Source organism: Nothobranchius furzeri, chromosome 4 (genome assembly GCF_043380555.1).
Source record: "Nothobranchius furzeri strain GRZ-AD chromosome 4, NfurGRZ-RIMD1, whole genome shotgun sequence".
NCBI classification, from domain to species: Eukaryota; Metazoa; Chordata; class Actinopteri; order Cyprinodontiformes; family Nothobranchiidae; genus Nothobranchius; species Nothobranchius furzeri.
The window spans coordinates 51781261-51802524 of record NC_091744.1 but is presented as its reverse complement, the minus strand read 5'-3'; the positions used below and the strand labels follow the sequence as shown (position 1 = coordinate 51802524).

The window sequence follows — 21264 nt, the reverse complement described above, 5'->3', positions numbered from 1 at the left end:
CAATCTTTACATTTAGAATTGGCTTACAGATGTAAAATTAATGCAGTAAAATATAAAGCATTTTATTTAAATATCCATTCATTATTTTACAAGCACAGAGAGCCGCATCAGATGGATGGAAGAGCCGCATGCGGCTCCAGAGCCGCGGTTGCCGACCCCCGACATAGACATAGGGAGAGAATCTCATTATGTCACGTTGCTGCATCGATGCGGAATCATGCACGGCTGAATCGCGATGCATCTTAGAATCAATAATTTTTCCCACCTCTACTAAATGATCACAGTGTTTAGTCAGAATCACACTAGCAAATAAAATACTCATCTTTCTAACATGAAAACTACACAAAATACACATTTTTATGTAAAAACTTTAGAGATGAGTATTAAAAAAGTTCCTGTTTACTCCCTTGATCATCCATCCGCACTGCTGTCACATTTCCTACTTTGTGTGTGCGAGGGTGACCTCACTGAGCTCCTGCACTCCATCTGGCCTTTATATTCTCTCTTTTGTTAAAGATCTGGCTAAAGCAGCAGCAGGAGGTGGGCGAGGGCAAAGCTCCATTTATCGTGTTTTAGAGTTTGTCTCTGGAACAGAAATGTGACTTTCTTCCAATTTGCACATTTCACCTTTTTGTAGTGGAACAGAGAAAATAACAAAATGGAAACATGCTGAATGTTGTAATTTCTGTTCTACTTAAACAAGCTTGATCTGCTCCGTTTGGGTGGACATGAAAACACCCAGGGCCCCGTTCTCACCGTGCTGCTGTTTACAGAAACTCCAATTTTCTTAAATCCACTAAGAAACCAGGAACAAATCTGTTGATAAAGAGCCATGAAAGCTGCCGACTGTGCTTACCGTGTTTTTGGAAGAATAAGTCTGACCATTTTGCTGGAATCCCTTTGAAAACAATTTTATACGTTTTATTTAATTTTTTATTAAAGTACTGAAGATTGACTCGGTGCTTTCACTGACACATGTTGGAGATTTCTTCTCCTTCAGAGTAAAATGAGTTTGAGAGAAGCACCATCAGTCTTCTCATCTGTGTGCAGTTAAATCACTGTCTGAGGCCTAGTCCACACGTAGCCGGGTTTTTTGAAAACGAATATCCGCCCCTCAAAAAACTTGCATCCACACCACCGCGTTTTAAAAACAAACTCTGTCCACACGTACCCGGATAAATACGTTGTTAAGGACATGCCAGACCTGTAGGCGGCAGTACTTCCCCCGTTCTTAACCTCGTCCTTCGTCTGTGGTCTTCCACAAGGAGCAGTAATTCCGCTTGCAAAAACAAACAAGCAGAAAGCGCTTGGACAATTGATGGATCGGGTAGTGACAGAGCGCAGCTCTGAGGGCTTCCATGATGCCGGCTAGTGTAAACACAGGTCGCACACGTGATGTCAGCATTTTTTGTCGCGGAAAGTGACGTTGCGGATCTTAAAACTCCGGTTTTGTCCGTCCACACGCAGACACCCAAAACGGAGAAAACACAGATCTTCACTTTGGCCGGAGTTTTTAAAAAGATCCATTTTTGTGTGAAAAAACTCAGTTTTTGTGTGGATGACAGGCCAAAACGTAGAAAAATATCTACGTTTTGGCAGATCCCTGGCTACGTGTGGACAGGGCCTGAATAGGTTTAATTAGTAAAACATGAGTTATCAAAATGGCTGTGCAGTTAATAATATTTGAATTTTAATTTTAATAAAGAGAAAAATGTTCATTTTTGCTCTACAAGCATACTCTGAATTTGTCGGGCCTTCTAACCAAAAGAAACGTCCTTGGCATTCCTTTTGAAGGCTAAACTCAGAAACATGTTTTTTAAAAAGTCAATTCAAGTGGTAGAACAAGGCCAAAACACAGGGGACGTGTGATTTGTGGCACCAGATATGCCTCCATAGTGATCAATAATGACCCTCACCAGCTTTGTGAGACTGCATCCAACAATATATTTCTACACAATCTTATTCCAAAAGTAAGATGCAGATTTAAAGCTAAGCTCCAACCCGCCCCAGAACTAGCTATAGCAGCTCTTCTCCGCTTTTATAACTGTCTGTTGTTCAAAAGACTGATCAAGCAGGTGAAAAAGGTTTTTAAAATTTGGTGTTCACATTTAAAACTTCTGTTTGAATATTACAAAAGTATGTATATCTAATCTTAGTTGGGATGAATATTTAAATAATAATAAATATTTGTCCTATTGTGATAACAGTATTTTTTTTACTTATTTTAACTTTTAATTACCACTAAAAACTGGTAAAATTTGTAACCTGCTGATTAATACAGTCCCTCATTACTTTAAAATGTGATCTTTAGTTTCCAACTCGATAAGCAACTGTGTTTTACAATTTTTGTACATTTTAATATTGACAATAAAAACAGAGGTATCGATTTTTCTATAATTAAAATCACGATAGTGAAACTTAACAACTCATTTTCTGTCTTCACCAGACTCAGAAGTTTCCTTTAACACCACATCCTTTACTAGTCTGTCTACGGTTACTATTTGGTATAAATGCTAAACAAAAGATTCTTAACAAGTTTAATGGAACTAAGATTTTGGAAACCCATCATGGAGTTAGATAAATGTAGTGTAGCTGCTGAGAGGTCATGAGAAGGTAACAAACCCCTTGAGTGTGTTGGTTAATGGATTCTGGGACTCACTCTCAGGTGCAGAGAAGCCCACTGCAGGAACAGATGACAATTACACAGGTTGTTTCCTTTGGGCACAAAGCCCAGATGAGTTGTTCTGCAAAGGTAGAAGTGCTTTCTAGGAGGTTAGAGGTTAGCATAAGCTGCTCTGGACCACCACAGCCCACTGACTCTGAACAGCAGGCTCAGCCGTGGGACTGCAGAGACATTCTGTGCATTAATAAAGTAAAAATATATTTAGGACTGCATGGAAATGTAAGATTTGATCAATGTCACACTGCAAATGTGGAAGTAGATTATTTTTTTCTAGGAACATCTACAGACCAGTGTCTAGCTCTGAGTAGTTTTCTGCCCAGCGGTTCATGAAATTTCTTTCATTAACAATCACAACCAGACACACAGACAAAGGTTTTATATTCCCCTCGGCTAGTTGTCCACATGCTGAAGTGCTTTTAGTCGCTGAGCATTCTGTCTGGAAACATTGTATGCTGTGTTGTAGTACAAGGCTTTTGGCTTGCATTAGGTTGTCCTGCTATCTTCTTCTTCTGACAACATGGGCTGTGCACTTTTGTATTTGCACAGCAGAGGCACAAAGACAAAGTCATTTCAGTATTATCTCCATTTGTTATGTTTGCACATGTTATCTGTTTGTTGTTGGAGTACAGAAGTGTCAGAACGTGCAGCAGAAGTTACTGCTGCTCAGTTTTTCTGCTTTATCACCACGTCTAGCATTAGGGTGAATGTGAAAGGTTTGTTTCAACACAAATGCACGAAAATTTGTGCTGGTTTTCTTTTAGCAAGTTGCTTTTCCCACACAGGTTAAAACGACAGTTCTGTGCTGTTTTTGACTGTGCTGACAATAAAGTTGTGAGACTGTAGCTGGAAAGAAAGGAGGGTTTGCACATAAAGAGAAAAAACTGTGAAAGTCAACACAAGCGACTTAGGCACATTTGGGCTTCATGTGTAAAATTAGTCACAGTCATTTGGGTCATATATCACAATAACTTTAACAGAATTTCTCACTGAGTTTTTGTTTGATCTCTGCCTTTCACAGTGCAGCTTGTCAAAATAAGAGCATTAAAGCTGTTACAGTGAATCTGCAAACATGCTAGGTAGGGCTGCTCGATTATGACTCTATAGACCTTGGTTTAACTCATTTAAGTCTAACCAGTGCAGACCCAAATACCAATATCTTGCCAATACTGACAGCAAGAATTATACAGTGGCATTTATAACAAATACATGCAAACTGATGTTCACAAAATGTTGCATAATATGTATTTAGTCATGTCAAGGTGCTGTAGGAGAGTGCACTAGCACCGTGTCCTCATAGAGTTATTATTATTTAGTTAGTTATTATTTATCAGCGTGAGGAACTTATTTCTATTTCTACCTTATTTATAAACTATTTATTAACAAGTCCATCAGTTAATGTAATAATTGTCCCAACCACAGCTGCACCCCCCACCCCCCATCCCGGTCTCACAGCAATCAGGGGCAAGATGCACGTGTGTTTAGTGCCCCGCACGCGCACATTTAGCCGTTTTTAGTGGCTCAGGAGCCCGCAGGTACGGTGTGTGTCACTCACTCTGGTTAGTCCAACAGGAAGCCGGCTCCGAGAGCTGTCTTTAGCGACTGACACGTCACTACATCATTCCCTTTCCTAATGTCCTGCAGAACGGTCCGGAGCGCAGGCGGAGTGTTTAGTTAACCTGCAGGAAATGTCGACGACAGTTATCCAGAAAGTAGCTAAGGGTTGCCAGAGATGTTTCTGAGGTGTTCGCCAGGTACTTTTAAGATTTAAAAAGTCAAGAAGGGGGTCTGAGAAGCTGTTAGAAATAGCGTCAAAGTCGCTAAGTTGGCAACACTGTGGGAGGAGCGCTTCATTTGCAACTCAGGGCAGCGCAAGTGGGAGGAGCAAATAATCGGCTTGTTTTGTTTGTATAACCGTTCAAAACTCAGATCTTAATCGTGATTAAAATTCGATTAACTGAGCAGCCCTAATGCTAGGTTTTGAATGCAAACACTGTCACAGAACACTCACCCCTCCCCTCAGGTATCTTCCCTGAGATGCTTCTGCTGGAACTGTAAACCTGCGATGCCGGAGTATCAAGAGAGTGAGTTTGTGCCAACACACTAACGGAACAGAATCACAAACAAAAACAAAAGAGCAAAAAACACCAGTCACCCTTTTCTAGGTCCAAACGCTGTTGTCCATGACTGCAAACGGTGTTTTTCTTTTTGGGAGTCTGGTAGTTAGTAATAAAATTCAAGTGGTAGCAGCCGGCTGTTTCTCCTTCTCTGATACTATTCAGCGGAGGACCTCTCACACCAGTGGTGTTCTGTTGCTAAGTACGTGAGTGCTTCATGAATGGAGGATCCATGCAGGACCCAGGGAAGTGTGGTGGTTCGGTGAGACCGACAACCAGAAGGTCCAGGCTCATTGGTGTATATACCTTCAGAAATGTATATCACTAAAAAGTCTCCACAAACGTCTTACGGGAGAAGCTGTTTAATTATGTAAAGCATGACACATCCAGAGCTCACACTTGAAGGACATTACAGTGTAAATATAGATAGGATGCATCAGCCTTATGTGGCTCACAACTATATCATTCAGACATCAGCTTAAGGTGTGTGAGTACAGACAAACCCATAACGTTATTTTTTACTTATCAGCAATAAGAGGAAAACTTAGTCAAGACAGCTCTGCTCTAAAAGCTGAGAAAAGCTGCTATGAACGCCCAGAGGTACAAGCATGAAGGCTAGGGCACAGACATGGGATTTTTCAGAATGGTGGTCGAAATGAGAATAACATGGGGAAGTATTGCTGAACACCACAAAGAGAATGAATTAATCATATTTGGAAATAAAGAAGAAAAAATACCTCTAAATATGAGTTTAGCCAGGACTCGAAAAATACACAGGTTTCTAGGAGAGCCCATCCCCCTGTTGGAGGAGCCAGGCTCCCCCTAACTCCCCCTGAGTTCAGCCTTTGGAAGCGAGCATCATTCAGAGGGCAAGACAACGTCCGCGTTCGATGTTTACACATTACAATGTTTTTCTCATCATTAGGATGCCTCTAAGGGAGATCCGTTTCATAACCTCAACCCAGACCTGACAAACAGTAACTTGGCACGTGTCAAACAAGTCTATGTTATAAATGTCTACACCATCATCTCAGTACAACCTTTAATTACACACTAATGAAGTCTTTATGAATGAGTCTCTATACATGCTGGAAGCTCTCAGAAATGCTACTGCAGTGAGATTACTTATCTGTATTCCATATTCATAATGTTGTGCAGCAAGTGGAAAACAGCAATATAACTTCTAGACCAAACAAATTTGCTGACATGCTAATGAAGCTGCGTCCTCAGCACAAACAACCGAACAGACACAACTTTCATGCCTCCAGCATCTAAACTGCAGCACGATTCATGGAGCTCAAAACATTCTTTGGTTTGAGAAGCTGGGGGGTTCCAGGGTCGAGGACTACCCCCTTAAAGCCGTCTCTTCACTCAAACAGATAATTGTCTCCTTCTTACCCTCACAGACTGGTGTATTTCTAGGACCTCCAGTTGGTACTCGTCCCCCTTTCCCGCTCAGCTCGAGATGTCACACTGGTTTGCCATAATTACTTTTGCTGATAAAGGTGAGAGAGGACATTTGCATCAGATGAGCCGCCGAGAGGTTGAGGTCCCCCCACTCGTCATACGCAGCTCTTAATGTCACCGTAATCTCTAAAGGTTAGCACCAGCACCGCCATGGTATATCTCAGCAGCTAGCTGAATCAGTGCTTTGGAAATAGGTTTGACATTGAGGTCAGCTAACACACACACACACACACACACACACACACACACACACACACACACACACACACACACACACACACACACACACACTGCTCTGCACAAAGCAAATACAAAGAAAACATTTGAATTATGTAGAGAATCTTCTCTGGTTACGACTGAACCGACGTTTCGGGTTGTGATTAGCGAGGTCAGGCTGTGATGTCAGCGTCCCTGCTAGGATACACACACAGAATGAAGCGCAGCTCAATCGGGGGATTTCGTTTTCCTGACCTCCAACATTACCTTGTGTGGGTTCATTGTGAACAATTGTTTGGAGACTTAGTGAACTTTCGTTTTTAAACATATATGATTTAAGACTATAAACATGGGAAAAATTAGTTCTGCAGAGAAAAAACGTGAAAAGAAATTTGAAGAGAAAAAAAGAATTATAGGACTCTTCAGTGAATTATTACAAAAAAAAAGAACCAAACTCCTGACACTGTCGAGGAAAAATATCAAAATATATATGATTGGAGCTTTGAAATCAGGGGTAGGCAACCCTGGTCCTGGAGAGCCACTATCCAGCACATTTTAGAGGTTTCCCTGCTTCAACAAAGTAGTCCCCTATTCAGCAGCTCATCAGGCTCTGCAGAAGCCGGTAGATCACCTGTAGATTAAAATCAGGTGTGTTGAAGCAGGAAAACCTCTAAAACGTGCTGGACAGTGGCTCTCCAGGACCAGGGTTCCCTACCGCGGTTTTAAATCATTGATGTTGTACTCTGCTTGTTGAGGCCACTGCCCAGCATAAGGGCGGCAGCATCTAGAGCGGGTTATCCAGGAGCCAGAGGGTTGTAGGATCAATCCTGACTCCCGGCAGAGAATTCCGCAGTTGTGTCCTTGGGCAAGACACTTAATCCGCCTTACCTGCTGGTGGCGGTTGGAGGGGCCGGTGGCACCTGTACTCGACAGCCACACCTCTGTCAGAGTGGCCCTGGGCAGCTGTGGCTACATAGTAGCCCATCACCACCAGTGTGTGTGTGTGTGTGTGTGTGTGTGTGTGCATTAATGATACTGTGATGGAAATTTTTAATGCCACACAGTGTTTTAATATGATAACTTATTGTCCTCAGTGCTGGCCCTGCAGACAAGATTCTCATTCAGGGTTGTTTTTACAGCTGCTTGGGCCCTGCCAGTGTGTCGAGTCTGCTAAGAGGAGATATGGGGAGGTGGGCAGGACTATGGGACGTTCTTGTGCTTTTCTCAGCATGTGTCAGTGTCCTGTTGGACAATAAAGCTGTATGTGATCCCTGGATCTGGGCTCATTCTGTGACTTCCATAGAGTGAGACCTGACCACTCTTTATACCTTTGGTAATAAATAACATGAAAAGACAGTTCCATCTCTATTGTGTGGATCATCAATCCAGTAAAATGTCCATGATAGTGCACACCATTTTATTCATGTTTATATTTCTGTTTCATTTGTTTATGTTGTTCTTGCTGCGTTTATCTGCCTTGTTGCAAAATGTCCTTAGGTGTCCTGAAAAGTGATTTTAATTCAAATGTATTATCCATCCGTCCATCCGTCCGTCCATCCATCCATCCGTCCATCCATCCATCCATCCATCCATCCATCCGTCCGTCCGTCCGTCCGTCCATCCATCCATCCATTTTCTTCCGCTTATCCAGAGTTGGTTCATGGGGGCAGTAGCCTAAGGCGAGAGGCCCAGACTTCCCTCTCCCCAGCCACTTGGGCCAGCTCTTCCGGGGGAATCCCAAGGTGTTCCCTGGCCAGGTGAGAGACATAGTCACTCCACCGTGTCCTGGGTCTCCCTTTTGGTCTTCTCCGGGTTGGACGTGCCCGAAAACACTTCCCCAGGGAGGCGTCCAGGAGGCATCCTGACCAGATGCCTGATCCACCTCAACTGGCTCCTCTCGATATGGAGGAGCAGCGGGTCTACTCCAAGCCCCTCCCAGATGACCGAACTCCTCACCCTGCCTCTAAGAGAGAGCCCAGCCACCCTGCGGAGAAAACTCATTTCGGCCGCTTGTATCCGTGATCTCGTTCTTTCGGTCACCACCCAAAGCTCATGACCATAGGTGAGGGTAGGAACGTAGATGGACCGGTAAATCGAGAGCTTTGCCGTCTGACTCAGCTCTCTCTTCACCACGACAGACCAAATTAATTACATCTATTATTATTATTATTATTATTATTATTATTATTATTATTATTATTATTATTATTATTATTATGTCCAAACACCAGGAAATAAGACTCCAAATCCTGCTGTCTGATGCTACTTTCTCCTCAAGCTGAATTCTCCATGTGGAAACAGGTGCACCAGAGCTTTTTTTCCCAGAGTATGCCTTACAAGACATTCATTCCTACTATAGACCACTACAAAATGTATGAAAATATGAGGGAAGGACCTCTTTAAAACACACTCATGAGCTCATGATGATATAAGAACTACGGTGACGTTAGGCCACTCACTGGCTTGGTGCTTGGCACGTCTCAGTTTAAACGGAGAGAAATCCCTTCAGGAATAAAACGAGCCTTTTGAACTTACTGAGGTTTACAATCGGCTTTCTATGATCGTGCACAGAGAAGTGAGCTGACTGGATTAAAACATGATTTATGTTATTTTGTCAGTGATACCAAAGCACAGTGAACAAGTATTCAAGCATGTTGCTGATATCAGAGGTGATAAAAAGAAAATAAACGGCTATGGCCTTGCATCCACTCAGCATCTGAAGAGTGGGACTGCAGAGGTGTACAGTAATGAAAGACTGCATCTTTGTCTGTGTGCTATTATATATTTTATTCCTCCCGGTGTCCCACTCCGAGAGAATTATTCTGCTTTCCATGGCCTCCAAATCCCAGTCCTCCCCGAGCATTTGCATCTGTCCATCACACTTTCCTCATTCTCTTCTTTCTCACGCTGTTTTTCTCCAGTTTCTCAGATTCTGGTGACATTTTCATAGTGCCAGCTCTTTGCCTTGAGACTTGTGCCCACACCTCTCCACCCACCCCGACATTCACACAAAGCAGATGTGCGCTCTCTTCGCCTTGAGCCAGGCCCTCTGTGCTCGTCTGCCTCAGAGAAGCAGAAGCCTGGCACTGAGCGGAGGCTCCGGTGTATTCTATGCTCCGCCTGCCAATGCTGCTCTTTGATCTGCAGCCAGCTGATGACAGATCTACATTAGGCTCATAGTCTTCCCTGCATTCGCTCCACTTCTCCTCTCCTCTCTTTACCGACTCTGGGGCAAGATGCTGCTCGGAGTCCACCAGCATCGGTGGGAATCGACATTCCCAGGAGGTCGGATCAGTGAGTCTCTCCGCATACCAAACAGAGAAATCTGGAGTGGTGAGTGGGTTTCCAGAAGGTAGAAAAAAACAATGTGGGAGTAGACTTAAGGTAGCGCCAAATCAAAAAACGAAAGTCATGGAAAAGGCTCCGATGTTTACTAAGAATCTCACATTTGGAGATTTAGTAAAATATCTCTTCCATTTTTTTGTTGTTGTTTTGTCTCGTAACCCATCTGGCCCAGACCCTCTAGCAAGAACAAAAAGGGAATAAAGGCACAGAGTAAACTGTAACTGGAGATAAAATGCATCTTAGAGTCATTTATAATAGATTCCTGTTGAATTTGGACCAAAATACAAGCCACAATTCTGAGAGTCTAGTGCCAAAAACTAAACACTACATGACTCACTACAGATGGTATTAGACAAAGATGTACAAGTCTTAAAACAAAACAAGTTTAGCTTTTATGTTGTTGTTTTTTAATCATTTTTTAAAAATTACTTTCAATTAAAAGCTGAATTATATTTGTTTTGCAAACGATTCGGCTTGGATGAAAAGTCTGGAAAACCTCGTTAAAAATGGCAAAGAGTCATTAGGAACCGAAGGGATAATTAAGATTATTGGATTTTGGCGTGTCTGAATATTGATTTTTCAATCTCTCTGCAATAAGAAAAACATTAAGAAACATCTGAAAACTGAAAATTGCATTTAGTTTTCTATTTCTTTATTTTTGTTCAAATGAAGAGAAAAGAACATGAAAGTCTAACTGTCTTTGTGTAATAATAGTTTTACACTTGACTGCATGTTGAGTAATCGTATCAAATGTTGTGTATCCTGCAGAGAGATCAGGACTTTGACGGTCTGTTTTTGTTTGACTTGCTGTTGATGGTTTTGTTTCAAAAGCCTAATTTTGAAGAAACTGAGACCAGTTCTGACCAGACAGACGAACCAACAATCATGAGTGGGCAATCCTTCATGGTGGAGCACCACATTGGTCAGCTGAACTGGAAAAATGTTGACATTTAGATGCATTTACCACCAAACAACTGTTGAAAACATTCAGTTTGACTAAAGCATGAGGTCTCCGTCCTTCATAGTGATCCTTTGAGAGATGGCTAGAACAGGGGTAGGAAATCCTGGTGCTGGAGGGCTGCTTTCCAGCATGTTTTAGTAGTTTCCCTGCTCCAACACACCTGATTCCTGGATGAACTGCCTGCTCAGTGTCATGGTCTGTGCTGCGTTAACCTCTGTTTTGTGCTGAGTCCTTCTGTGTGCAGGTGGGTGTGTCCGGAGAGCAGCTGCTGTAGATCTGCTCATCAGTGGTCAGGGGATTCAAGGAGTGTCGGGACAACTCATCAGTGCCGGATCATTACTCGGTATTGGGTAGTATTCTCGCCAGTACCTTGCCCGTCTCTAGCTCGTTTTATCTCCTGTGTTCCTCGCTTTCCTGTACTTATCTGCCCCGTTTCCTCTGACCTCCTCAGGTACTTCTCGTCCACCAGCTTACTTCCATCATCAAAAAAATAGACTCATCGGATCAACCCTGCCTGCCAGCCCCGTCGCTCGCCCCTGACCGCCTGCTCTCCAACCCCACCTTCCAACATGGACACCTTGGACTCTGGTGCTCAGCTCCCAGCCATTACTTCTGCCTCTCACCTGACCAGCTCAGCCAGCCTTGACTCTCTCAAAGCTCCCCCCAACAACCAGGAAACCGTAAGCCAACTCTCATTACGCTTTATGCCGCTGATCTGCAACTACTCACTCCTGTTTCTGCTTCAGAACCCCATCGGAACCACCCGAACCCCGACCTTCATCTTCACCTGCACCAAACAAAAATAAATGTTTTTGCTTACCTTCTGCCTCTTGTGTGATTCTGCATGTCGTGGGTCAAAAAACTACAACCCAACATGACACTCAGCACTCATCAGGCTCTGCAGCAGCCTGGTAATCACCAGCAGAGGTGTGTTTAAGCAGAGAAATAACTAAAACATGCTGGATTCAAGTATTCACCCTTTGATGCATAATGGTCACTACAGTGGACAAATACTCAAAATAGTTATTTATTTGTTTTTGCTATTAAGCACAGCTGTTGAAGACTTTATTGCATGTGAGCCCCTCCATTTGGACTTCAGTAAGCCAAGCCAACATATTTCATGTTCAGAATGCACGCTGTCCACTGAGATGGACATGTAATAAACTATTTGTAAATTATAAACTTTTACCCAAAAAAATTGTTGAAATTTGTTTCATTCACACCTAAAGATGAATGAAAAAAATTGTTTAAAAAATCATGGTTGAAGATTTCATAATTCATGCATCAAAGGGTTAAAGTCGATTATATTTGATAAGTGAACAAATACTAATATTCTTATAACTTTTACACGTATAACTTCTACTAAATAAACTGTGCGACTCACTGTTAATTTGACAATAAAGGTTTATGGTACGTTGTTTACGGTTGTGTTACGATGCCACTGATGAGTACCACTGAAAAGCAGCACGCCGACAGAGACGGTGAGCAATGGCAAACAGCTGCTGATGAACAAAGTGACGGGCAGAGATGGAAGCTCGCTGTCAGGAAAAAACACGACCAGCTGTTATTTCAGAGGAGATCATCTGCTTATTACGGCGCTAGCCGGCAGGCATACCTTGCCTCTGCATTGTTTTGAAGTGAGGTGGCTTTAAGACAAGCACGACTTTGTGCTGATGGGTGGAAACTGTGTTTTTTTAACTGGCATTTTCAATCATTTATTTCCAGGCACTGTGGCTGAGAATGCAATTTTGACAATGAAAGGGGAAAAAGTGTTTGGCTGGAGCTGTTTGCTCCCACGTCGCTGCGCTGTGATTGGATCAGGCACAGCCCTTTGTGTGGGCTGTAAATTGGCAATCAACCTGTCACATTACCATTCAAACGGTCTCCGCCCCGCTCCTGTCGGGAGGTCTTGGCCTTTCTCAGAGGACGGCAGAATGCTATCCTGTTACATTCTTATAGGTCATTTCATGTGTTTCTGCTGCTGATGGAGACAACTGCTCTCACACACACGTCTGCGTTGTGTTTCACAGATGCAGGTAAGATGAAGGCCTGATTTTCTCTGGCGACACTGCTTGAGTTTCCCTCAACTCAGGGACAGAGGAGGAATGAGCGAATCGGGATACATGAGAGCGCCGGTGCAAACGAGACAGAACAAATGTCAGCATAAACACGGGAGTCAAGGCGAAGGAGGGCTCAAGAGGGGAAGCGAATGATGGTAGTAACACGTTCGCTGTGAATACCATTTGAGTCTAATGCCCAAACACTCATAACTCAGCATTCGCTCTCGGTGGCTGCACGGCTGTCTGCAAATATCATACATTATCGCTGCATCTATTGAAAAACAACCTAAAAATGTCAGCTGGAATGCATGCACGCCTTTCTCTCAAGGCTTCCACGAGTTGCTGCTTTACAATTCAACAAGCGGGCAAATGTCAAACAAAGTGTTGTATGGAAATGACTAATTTGACCTATATCAACTCATTCTTTTCCTCCTAGCATGGCTCACTCTGGTACCAGACTCACTTTATTACATGATGTACCTTAATGAGGACTATAAGGCAAAAAAAGAAGATGAAATCCAGCAGAACGTTAAAGACGAAAAACAATGCTCCCCAGTCTCGCCTAAAGAAATAAATAATAAAGTCAAATGACATCTACCCTATGTTATTGAAAAGCATACAAAGGACAGCTTAAAGGTCAGAGGTCATGAGCCTCACAGCCTAAGAGAAGATGCTGTTCCTCAGCCATGTTATCTGGGTCAGCCTTCTGTCTGAGGAAAGGAGGTTGAATAGTTCTGGAGCTGGGGGGGGGGGGGGGGGGGCATCATCATGTTATTATTGAGACCAGTTCCCAAACCAGAAATACCACCGTTCACGGTACTGCATCAAAAATAGTAAGGAAAGCATCACAACACACATTTACTTCTGTTTAAAAGCATAATACAAGTACCACTATCACTGCTGCTTCAACATGGGTATTCCCAAGGGGTGCTTTGTCTGAAATGTGTGAAGCCAACCAGGAAGTGACAAAACAGCTGTTCCAGCCTCATCCACTAGGGGCTGGAACCAGAAGGGAGCAAATCCTAATTACTTTCCATAAATGGCAGAAATAAACATGTTTACAGCCTGGTACAAAACATTTTAGGTTTAAAAGATCTAGTTTACAGTCTTGACAACTCTGAGGGGGGTAAATTGGTTTTTAACTTTTGTAATTTGTAATTTGAATTGCTTTTATTTTTGATTTATTCACTATATTTGTACTTCTACTGTACCATGTTCAGCGCCTTGGGCTTCCTGACAGGGTTGCGGAAGGCGCTTTAAATAAAGCTTTGATTGATTGCTGTGAAGCTCGCACACAAGAATTTCACTCACATGTACTGTACCAGTGTACGTGACAATAAAAGCGATTTGATTTGATTTGATTGATTGGAATCATAAATTATTAAATTTGTTTGACAAGTAGCATGAGCGTCTGAGCTAGTGCTAGCAGCTAGCTTTGGGGAAGGCCTCTGCATCACGCTAAAAGTGTTCGGCCATTTTGATTCTCTGAACTCTTTTTGTGTCCTTTGTGTTCGTGTTTGGATGTTAGTTGTGGCATTACTGGCCAAAGAGGGCAAGCTGTGGCATTGATTATACTAACTAATAGTCTTTGCTTAATTTTATCACTAAGTACAATTATATTTCTGGACTTTATTTTGCTGGTTGGATGTGGGAAAATGCATAATGCTGCTTGGTCAAAATTGGCTGAAATATTATGTGTTGGTAGGGCAGGGGACCCAGACTTGGTATCATCTCCCTGGGTTGGAGCTGGCTCCGCCACATTACCCCGTGGAACACCAACAGCTGCGGAGGGGCTGAGAGTAAAAGCTCACGCGGCCTTGGTGCCCGGGTCCAATCGCGGCAGCCTGAGTTTGTTTTTGTCGTCTGTGGAGCTCTCTGAGGGAGACCAGAAACTCTGCAGCTTCATGTTTGAGTGGCTCAACTGTGTTTTAACGGCTAAAAGTACCTAAAAACCTCCATTAGCTTCAGTTAGCTTAGTTAGCTTAGTTAGCTTGTAGGTGGGATTAACGGCAAAACCGCCCACTGAGATTCAACTCAGCCCTTAAGACACCTACAGGTGACATCACGGAGGGTTTGACCATTATTTCTGAAGTCATGGGGATGACTATGCTACAACTGCCTGTTTTAAAGACCAGGGGTCGGACCACCAAGTCTCCTGCCTTGGTCACATTTCTCCCTTCACACTGAGGTGGTGCTGTCTGAGAATAAACCTATCAACTTATATAACTAATGTATACCATGCTAACTGACACCTTCATTTGTATTCCTTCACAGATACCCTGAAACCGGCCCACGCCTCTTGTTAAGGCGAGTATGAGAGCAAGTCGTCTCAGGTTTTTCCAATATTCTGGAGAGCTGTGCTCCTACGAAAAGCCCTGATTTGAAATCCTAGCCCACAGCCATGCATGTGCCACGCTGTCCTGCAGAGCAAAACAGCTGTTTGCATGAATCTTTAATGTCCTCCCACATCGGCATGCCATTTCAATAGATGAGAATGAGGAGGATCACCTTGATTTAAACTGTTTCGAGTCCCTGCTGCTCAAGAATGTCAAATGTCTCATTCAGTGGAGTGCACCACTTCACAATGCTGCAGAGAAGTCAAACGGAAACAGCCCAATTTAGCATGTTTTCATTCAAGATGAGCAGATAATGAATGAAAACAGGAACAGGTTCAGCTGAGAAGAACTAAACTAGAAAACTAGAATCATATATAAACTCAAAGCATCACTCTAAAAGCACTGAACATCATGAATGTGTTTTAAAAGCTTCATTAAATATTCCACATTGAACTTTTTCTAAAGCCATACTGGAAACATTAACACAAACTTAATATTGACGTAAACCAAAACTAAATTTCACTCTTTCATACTATTATAAAATATTATAAAATCAAACTACTGGATAAAGTATTAATGAAGCTGCCCCTGCTTATTGCCTCTCCAGACATGTAAATAAACACTGAACTGCCTTCCTCTGCACGCTAATAATAAAATGAGCTAATTTGGAGAAAGTAATGCAGCAGCGTCTAAGCTAACACACACACACACACACACACACACACGCACACACATGCACGTGCATAAACATACACACGCGCACATACCCATGCTCACACACACAACCACGAATGCACACGTACAACACATGCATGCACATACACACGCACGTACCCACTTACACTCACACACACGCATGCATGCACACACGCACACACGTACCATCCACTCACATACATACACATGCATACAACACACACACACACACGCACGCACACACGCATGCACGCACACACACACACATTCAGCAGCTGCTCTGCCAGTTTGTTTTGTAGCCTCAATTTAGAGGGAAACTCTGGAGCTCCTTTGGGTTTTGCGTCTCACCTAAACAGAAAGCATTTTCTTTCCCCCTTCATCATGTTCCAGCGCTTTTAAACAGTTTTGTCGGCAAAAGGCACTCTGATGAAATAAACTAAAAAGTAAACACTGTGAGCAGTTGATATGCAGCCCTGCACACAGAAAAGCAATGCGCACGTCAATATGGCTGCGGGCTTGCAGTCGCTGTGCTTTGGCGACTGCTGTCCGAATTGCACGAGTGTGAAAAGCAATAACGCCACCAAAGTGCAACTGTTGGCGGTCAATATTTTCTCTCTCTGATGAACCCTCTGGGCAAGAGCAGACCATCCTCGAGCCAAAACAAACACAGCTTGGCTGTTTCAAAGAGCCACACAGTGAGAGCTCAAAAGGAAACCCTAAAATGATGCATGTAGATAAAAGCATGTCTTGTCTTGGTTTTAGAGAAACTGTGAAGCGTTACCTGAAATGAGCCCGCTCCTCTCAGTGCTGAGAGGGTTACAAACAACTCCCTGCTAAAAGCAAATTAGTCTCCATTGCAGCTGAGCCGTTAGTTTGATGCTATTTACCTTTCATGAAGTCGCTTCTCTGCGAGGGAACATTTCTTTTGGAAAAGCAAATGAAGACAGCTGCTCTGAAGTACGAGAAAGCACATTTGAAAAAAAAAAAGAAGAGAAAAAGGTAAAGATTACCTTGTGAAACTTAGATGGAGAGCGTCTGTGGGTTGGCATGAATGGGACACACAAACACATCTGCTTCGGCTGTACCTGGCAGAGAAAGGAACAGGAGTGAGCCGAGGTTACTCCACAGCTGTTCACTTCCCAGTGTTTCAGGATCACACATCTTTCACAACATCTAACCGTAAGCACACATCAGTCTGAGGGATCCAGGAGGCTCAAAATGGTGACAACACAAACGGGGAAATCTAAAAAGTTTGCACAGGTACTCATTCACATCTTCAGACACGCAAAGGCTTCCACACAAAGACAATGAAAAAGCTTTGAATTCAGAGCAGCTGTAGACTCAGCAGACGGTGCTATCCAGTGGCTTACTGTTTAGGATGAATCTCCAGAGCCACCTGAGGAGAAGAGCGCTTTGCCAAGGATGTCCGGAAACTGTCTCTGTCTGTCTCCGTGCTCACACACTGATGGCTGTGATGAGAAGGCACTCTGCTCCTACACTGAGGCAAGGTAATTGGCTGGAGATGATGGGCCATAAACATACATCACAGGGGTGGCGAAGCGCCAGGCAGACAGCTAACTAAGACTCCCTTTCTGCTGCATGCCTCTTGTTTGTCATGTGCACATGTGCACTCCACATTGTCTCCCTCTCCTCGAGTGCACTGAGCACGCGGGCTGGCCCTCTGTTGTTGTAACACAGAGAGAGAGAGAAAGCCTCGCCACTCCCCTTAATTCATCACCACATACCCACATGGGCACGCTGTGCTCAGGATTTCTGGATGGACCTTCTCACCCCTTTCTCTGCATTATGACCATACCCCAGAGGAAGCTCTTTCCCACCATTATCATCCACTGATATATAACGGCTCTACCCGTTCAAAATGCATCATCACCATAATGGATAGGACGGCCTGTCTCACCATTACTGCCACCACAGCGGTGGGTAATAGGCTCTCCGATGCTGTGGTGCTATCGCTGCCGTGCAGACCTTCCTCCCATTACCATCAGACGTCTGCCATAATAATCAGGGAGATCCATCCAGTCAGGACCACGGCTCTTTGAGAGGTGGTCAGCCATGTCAGGCCTGTATGTTTTGCTTTGTTCGAGGATGAAAACAAAGTCTGGGTGAAGAGGTAGCACCAGACCTCCCTTTCTCTTTTCAATGGCTTGTTGAAGGAGGTCAATGTCCACTTGTGCTGAGGAGCTCTTTGATGTGTTTAGAATTATAAACACGATAAATCACCGCCAGGAGAGGTAAACGTAAGCCTGGATCATTATTCAGCACCTGCCTTGGTTTTGAGTTCACGGCTCATTACGAGTCAGTGCAACAGGAAAAATAAATAAATGCAGATGGCTTAAAAACAACAGGCATGACGGACAAAATGCTTGGTATCATCTTTCAGTGTGTTTATTAGTTCCCACAGAATGTTTCAAAGAGTACAGATTATGACCCTTTGGACTTTCCATACACCTCTCACTGGCACAAATCATGGGACCTTCAATCTGCTAATGTAGAAGAAACAGGCGTGTCTTATCGTGGAATGTTTTAAATCATTTTTATCTTCCTACAGTTCCTCTACCACCCAACGTCTGTACCAGGGAGATTCATTATGAGTACATGCCATCACATACCTACTGCCAGCAAATATGGCTCTGGACACTGCAGCTGTTTGCAACATCACATGATTCTTTCACTTAACGAGAAATCCTCTAAAACTGCACAGAATGTTCTGTTCTCCCACGTTCCACACAGGAAAGAATCATTTTTAAAATGCCAGTCGCACATGTTTGTCCTTAAAAGGCATCAGATCTTTATGCAGCAAATGGTGTTGACCCAACCGTGCAATAAAATTCTAGAATGTCAGTGGCATGGAAACATTTTCCTACAAAAATCTGAGCTCACAACTTGCAGTGGTTGCATTTCGTGTATTTTCATTGCAGGAGCGATGAAGTTACATTCAAAACAGTCAAATTCAAACACTTTGTTGAGTTACCAAGTTCCCCACTAACTGCCGGAGCTAACAGCACACTTTAGAGGAGTCAAAAGAGAAGAGATGAGTATCAACGCGATGCTAAGAAGACACAAGGGTGAAAACATGTGACTGAGATGTCTCCCTACCTGTTGAAGTCAGCTTTAGTCCTTTACTGAGCTGTTGAAGCCTCAGTACGTCCTACTCTACTGATGCATGCACTCAGATAAGATCACTGCTGACTTTACTTTTGGGCTTTGGGTGTCAGCCCGATGCGTGACACAGAAAGTTTTAGGATTTATGTTTTACTTTATGGGATAAATAAGAAGCTCCTATCAGACCTTTTGTTTATATCTTACATGCTGTGCTTTGCGGTGACATTGGTATTTTCCTGTCCTTGATAATTGGGACATCTCTAAAACCCGACTTCATTCATCAAATCTTCCTACAGAGGTTTCCCACCCTTTTTCAACCAGAGAAATAAAACAACAAAGACCACTCCAGTCTCCCAGCCTCGTGTGGAATTTACTGGGAATAACCTAAACGTATGGTGGAGTGGGGAGAAGAGACAGAGCAGGGTCCAGGCAATCCGCTCATTATTCAGAAAGACACTCGAGGCCACAGGAAATGGCGCTCTTCATTTTTCTTGTCAAACATCGTCTGGCTTAATGGCGTGCTCACAGCAAGTGGTGAAACCAAGGGATGGCACGGCCGGGCCGACCACGACGGAGGCTGCCGGCCCACATTCTTCACAGCGGTGGACCACCTGTGTCGCTGAAGCTGCTGGGTGCATTACAGCGACAGATAAAATGCCTCTTCTTCCTGGAAAGTCGACAGCGAGTATAGCGAGGCTAGCTTTCACAGAGCAACATGAAATATGGTCTCAATTACACTCTAACTATAGAGAAGCACAGATGTTCCTCTCGTTCCTTCCATTCCACATCCTCCTGAAACGTCCCTCATTATTGCCTTCATTACCAGTGCCATCGATATGGCAGGCGGCTGCCAGAAAACCTAGATGTATCCACAACTCATGATGCAAACACCAATTAATCATCCACCCAGCAATTACGCAATGTACCAGGTATTGATTGCCAACACTGACAAATTTTCTTTTTAATTTATATACTAGCAGCCCCCGGGACTGAGGATACATAGGGATGCAATCCAGGCAAAGCAATCTGTTTGTGCGGCACATATTTGCTGGACTGCAGCAGCATTTTGATCGGACAAATGAAGGGGCAGGTGTTATAGCGCGGCCTCATTCCACCGCGCTCCAATCCGGAGGCATGGCAGTGGGCTGTGGTGTCAGACAGCCTCTTTTGTTCAGCTCCTAATTGGAGTAATTTATTGTCCTAACAGGCAGAGCAGCTGTAGCTTTACGGCGGAGCACCAATTAAATCCAGATGCTGGAATGAAAAGATGGGGCTGAACGTGACTGGGGGATCAATCACTAATATTAATTCAGATCGCTGTGAGATGAATATGGCAAGCTGTTAGGAGAGACCCTCCTCAATGCTCTGCTATTACAGTGATATTGAAGATGTGCAGTTTGATGATAAAGGTTGCAATCAGATCACTCAGACGCTACACATAATTCCTACTAATGGAGGCTATTATCTGCCAGATTTAACAATGAAACTGATTCCAGGAGAACACATCACTGCCAGGGACTGAAACAGAGGCTGCTGTGCCTCTGCAGTAGCTGAACTTTTACATCTTGTGATGTTGCAGCAGTTTTTCACCACAAAATGGCTCCAACCAAGGATCAGGTGAAAATGAGGATGCAATCTTGGGAATATGGGAAAGAAAATCAGGTCGCTGGGAAGATTTCTCCAGGGCAGGGCTAACCCCGGCATACTGCGCTTGGCCTGCCTGCCTCTTCGGCCCAGGCTCTTTAGACGAAGAGCCCCGGGGACAGACACAAATGTGAGTAACACAGAGAATGGAAGCGGCCCCAAGTCACCACCTCAGAAACTACAGCTCACAGAGAAGCCACGAATCCAGCATGACTTCTGATGCTTGAGATTTCAAAGGAGGAAGCCAGTGAGTAATGACAACTACCCTGTCAAGAGTGTCTCGTCTTTAGTTCATCTGTCACTTCTGTGGCATTTTAATAAAGTGCTTCTTCTGCCACTATTTAGTCTAAATAGAGAGTTTCACGTGTTACTCGTTTATCATGGAAACAGAAGCAAGAGCAACACGTGAAAAAAAGCCTAAAGACGATTCAATCAGATTTTAAAAAGAAGACTGAGTTTGAACGTATTCAACAGAGCACAAATAAAATATGTACCGGACACACTGTTACTTGGTTCTTTAACCTTTAAGGACACACAAATAAATGGATCGAGCCTAGAAGAGGATACCTGCTCAGTGCCTGAACCATCCTCACACCCTTTTCAACAATCTGGACAACAA

At 43.6% G+C, this 21264-nt stretch overlaps 1 protein-coding gene across 3 annotated transcripts in view; it reads right to left on the bottom strand.

The window, feature by feature from the left end:
* Positions 1–21264, bottom strand: part of LOC107388342 (mgat4 family member C) — a 281748-nt gene that overhangs the window by 106418 nt on the left and 154066 nt on the right. Inside the window, exons 1-2 of one of the 3 annotated variants that reach the window (XM_015963814.3) lie at positions 17249–17513; positions 16889–16963 (exon numbers count right to left, since the gene is read on the bottom strand). The exons of 1 other annotated variant lie outside the window; for it this stretch is intronic. The gene's annotated coding sequence lies outside the window, so the exon portion shown is untranslated. Of the gene's footprint in view, positions 1–16888; positions 16964–17248; positions 17514–21264 lie in introns of those variants that run through there. One more of the 3 variants, XM_015963812.3, reaches the window with a different exon arrangement.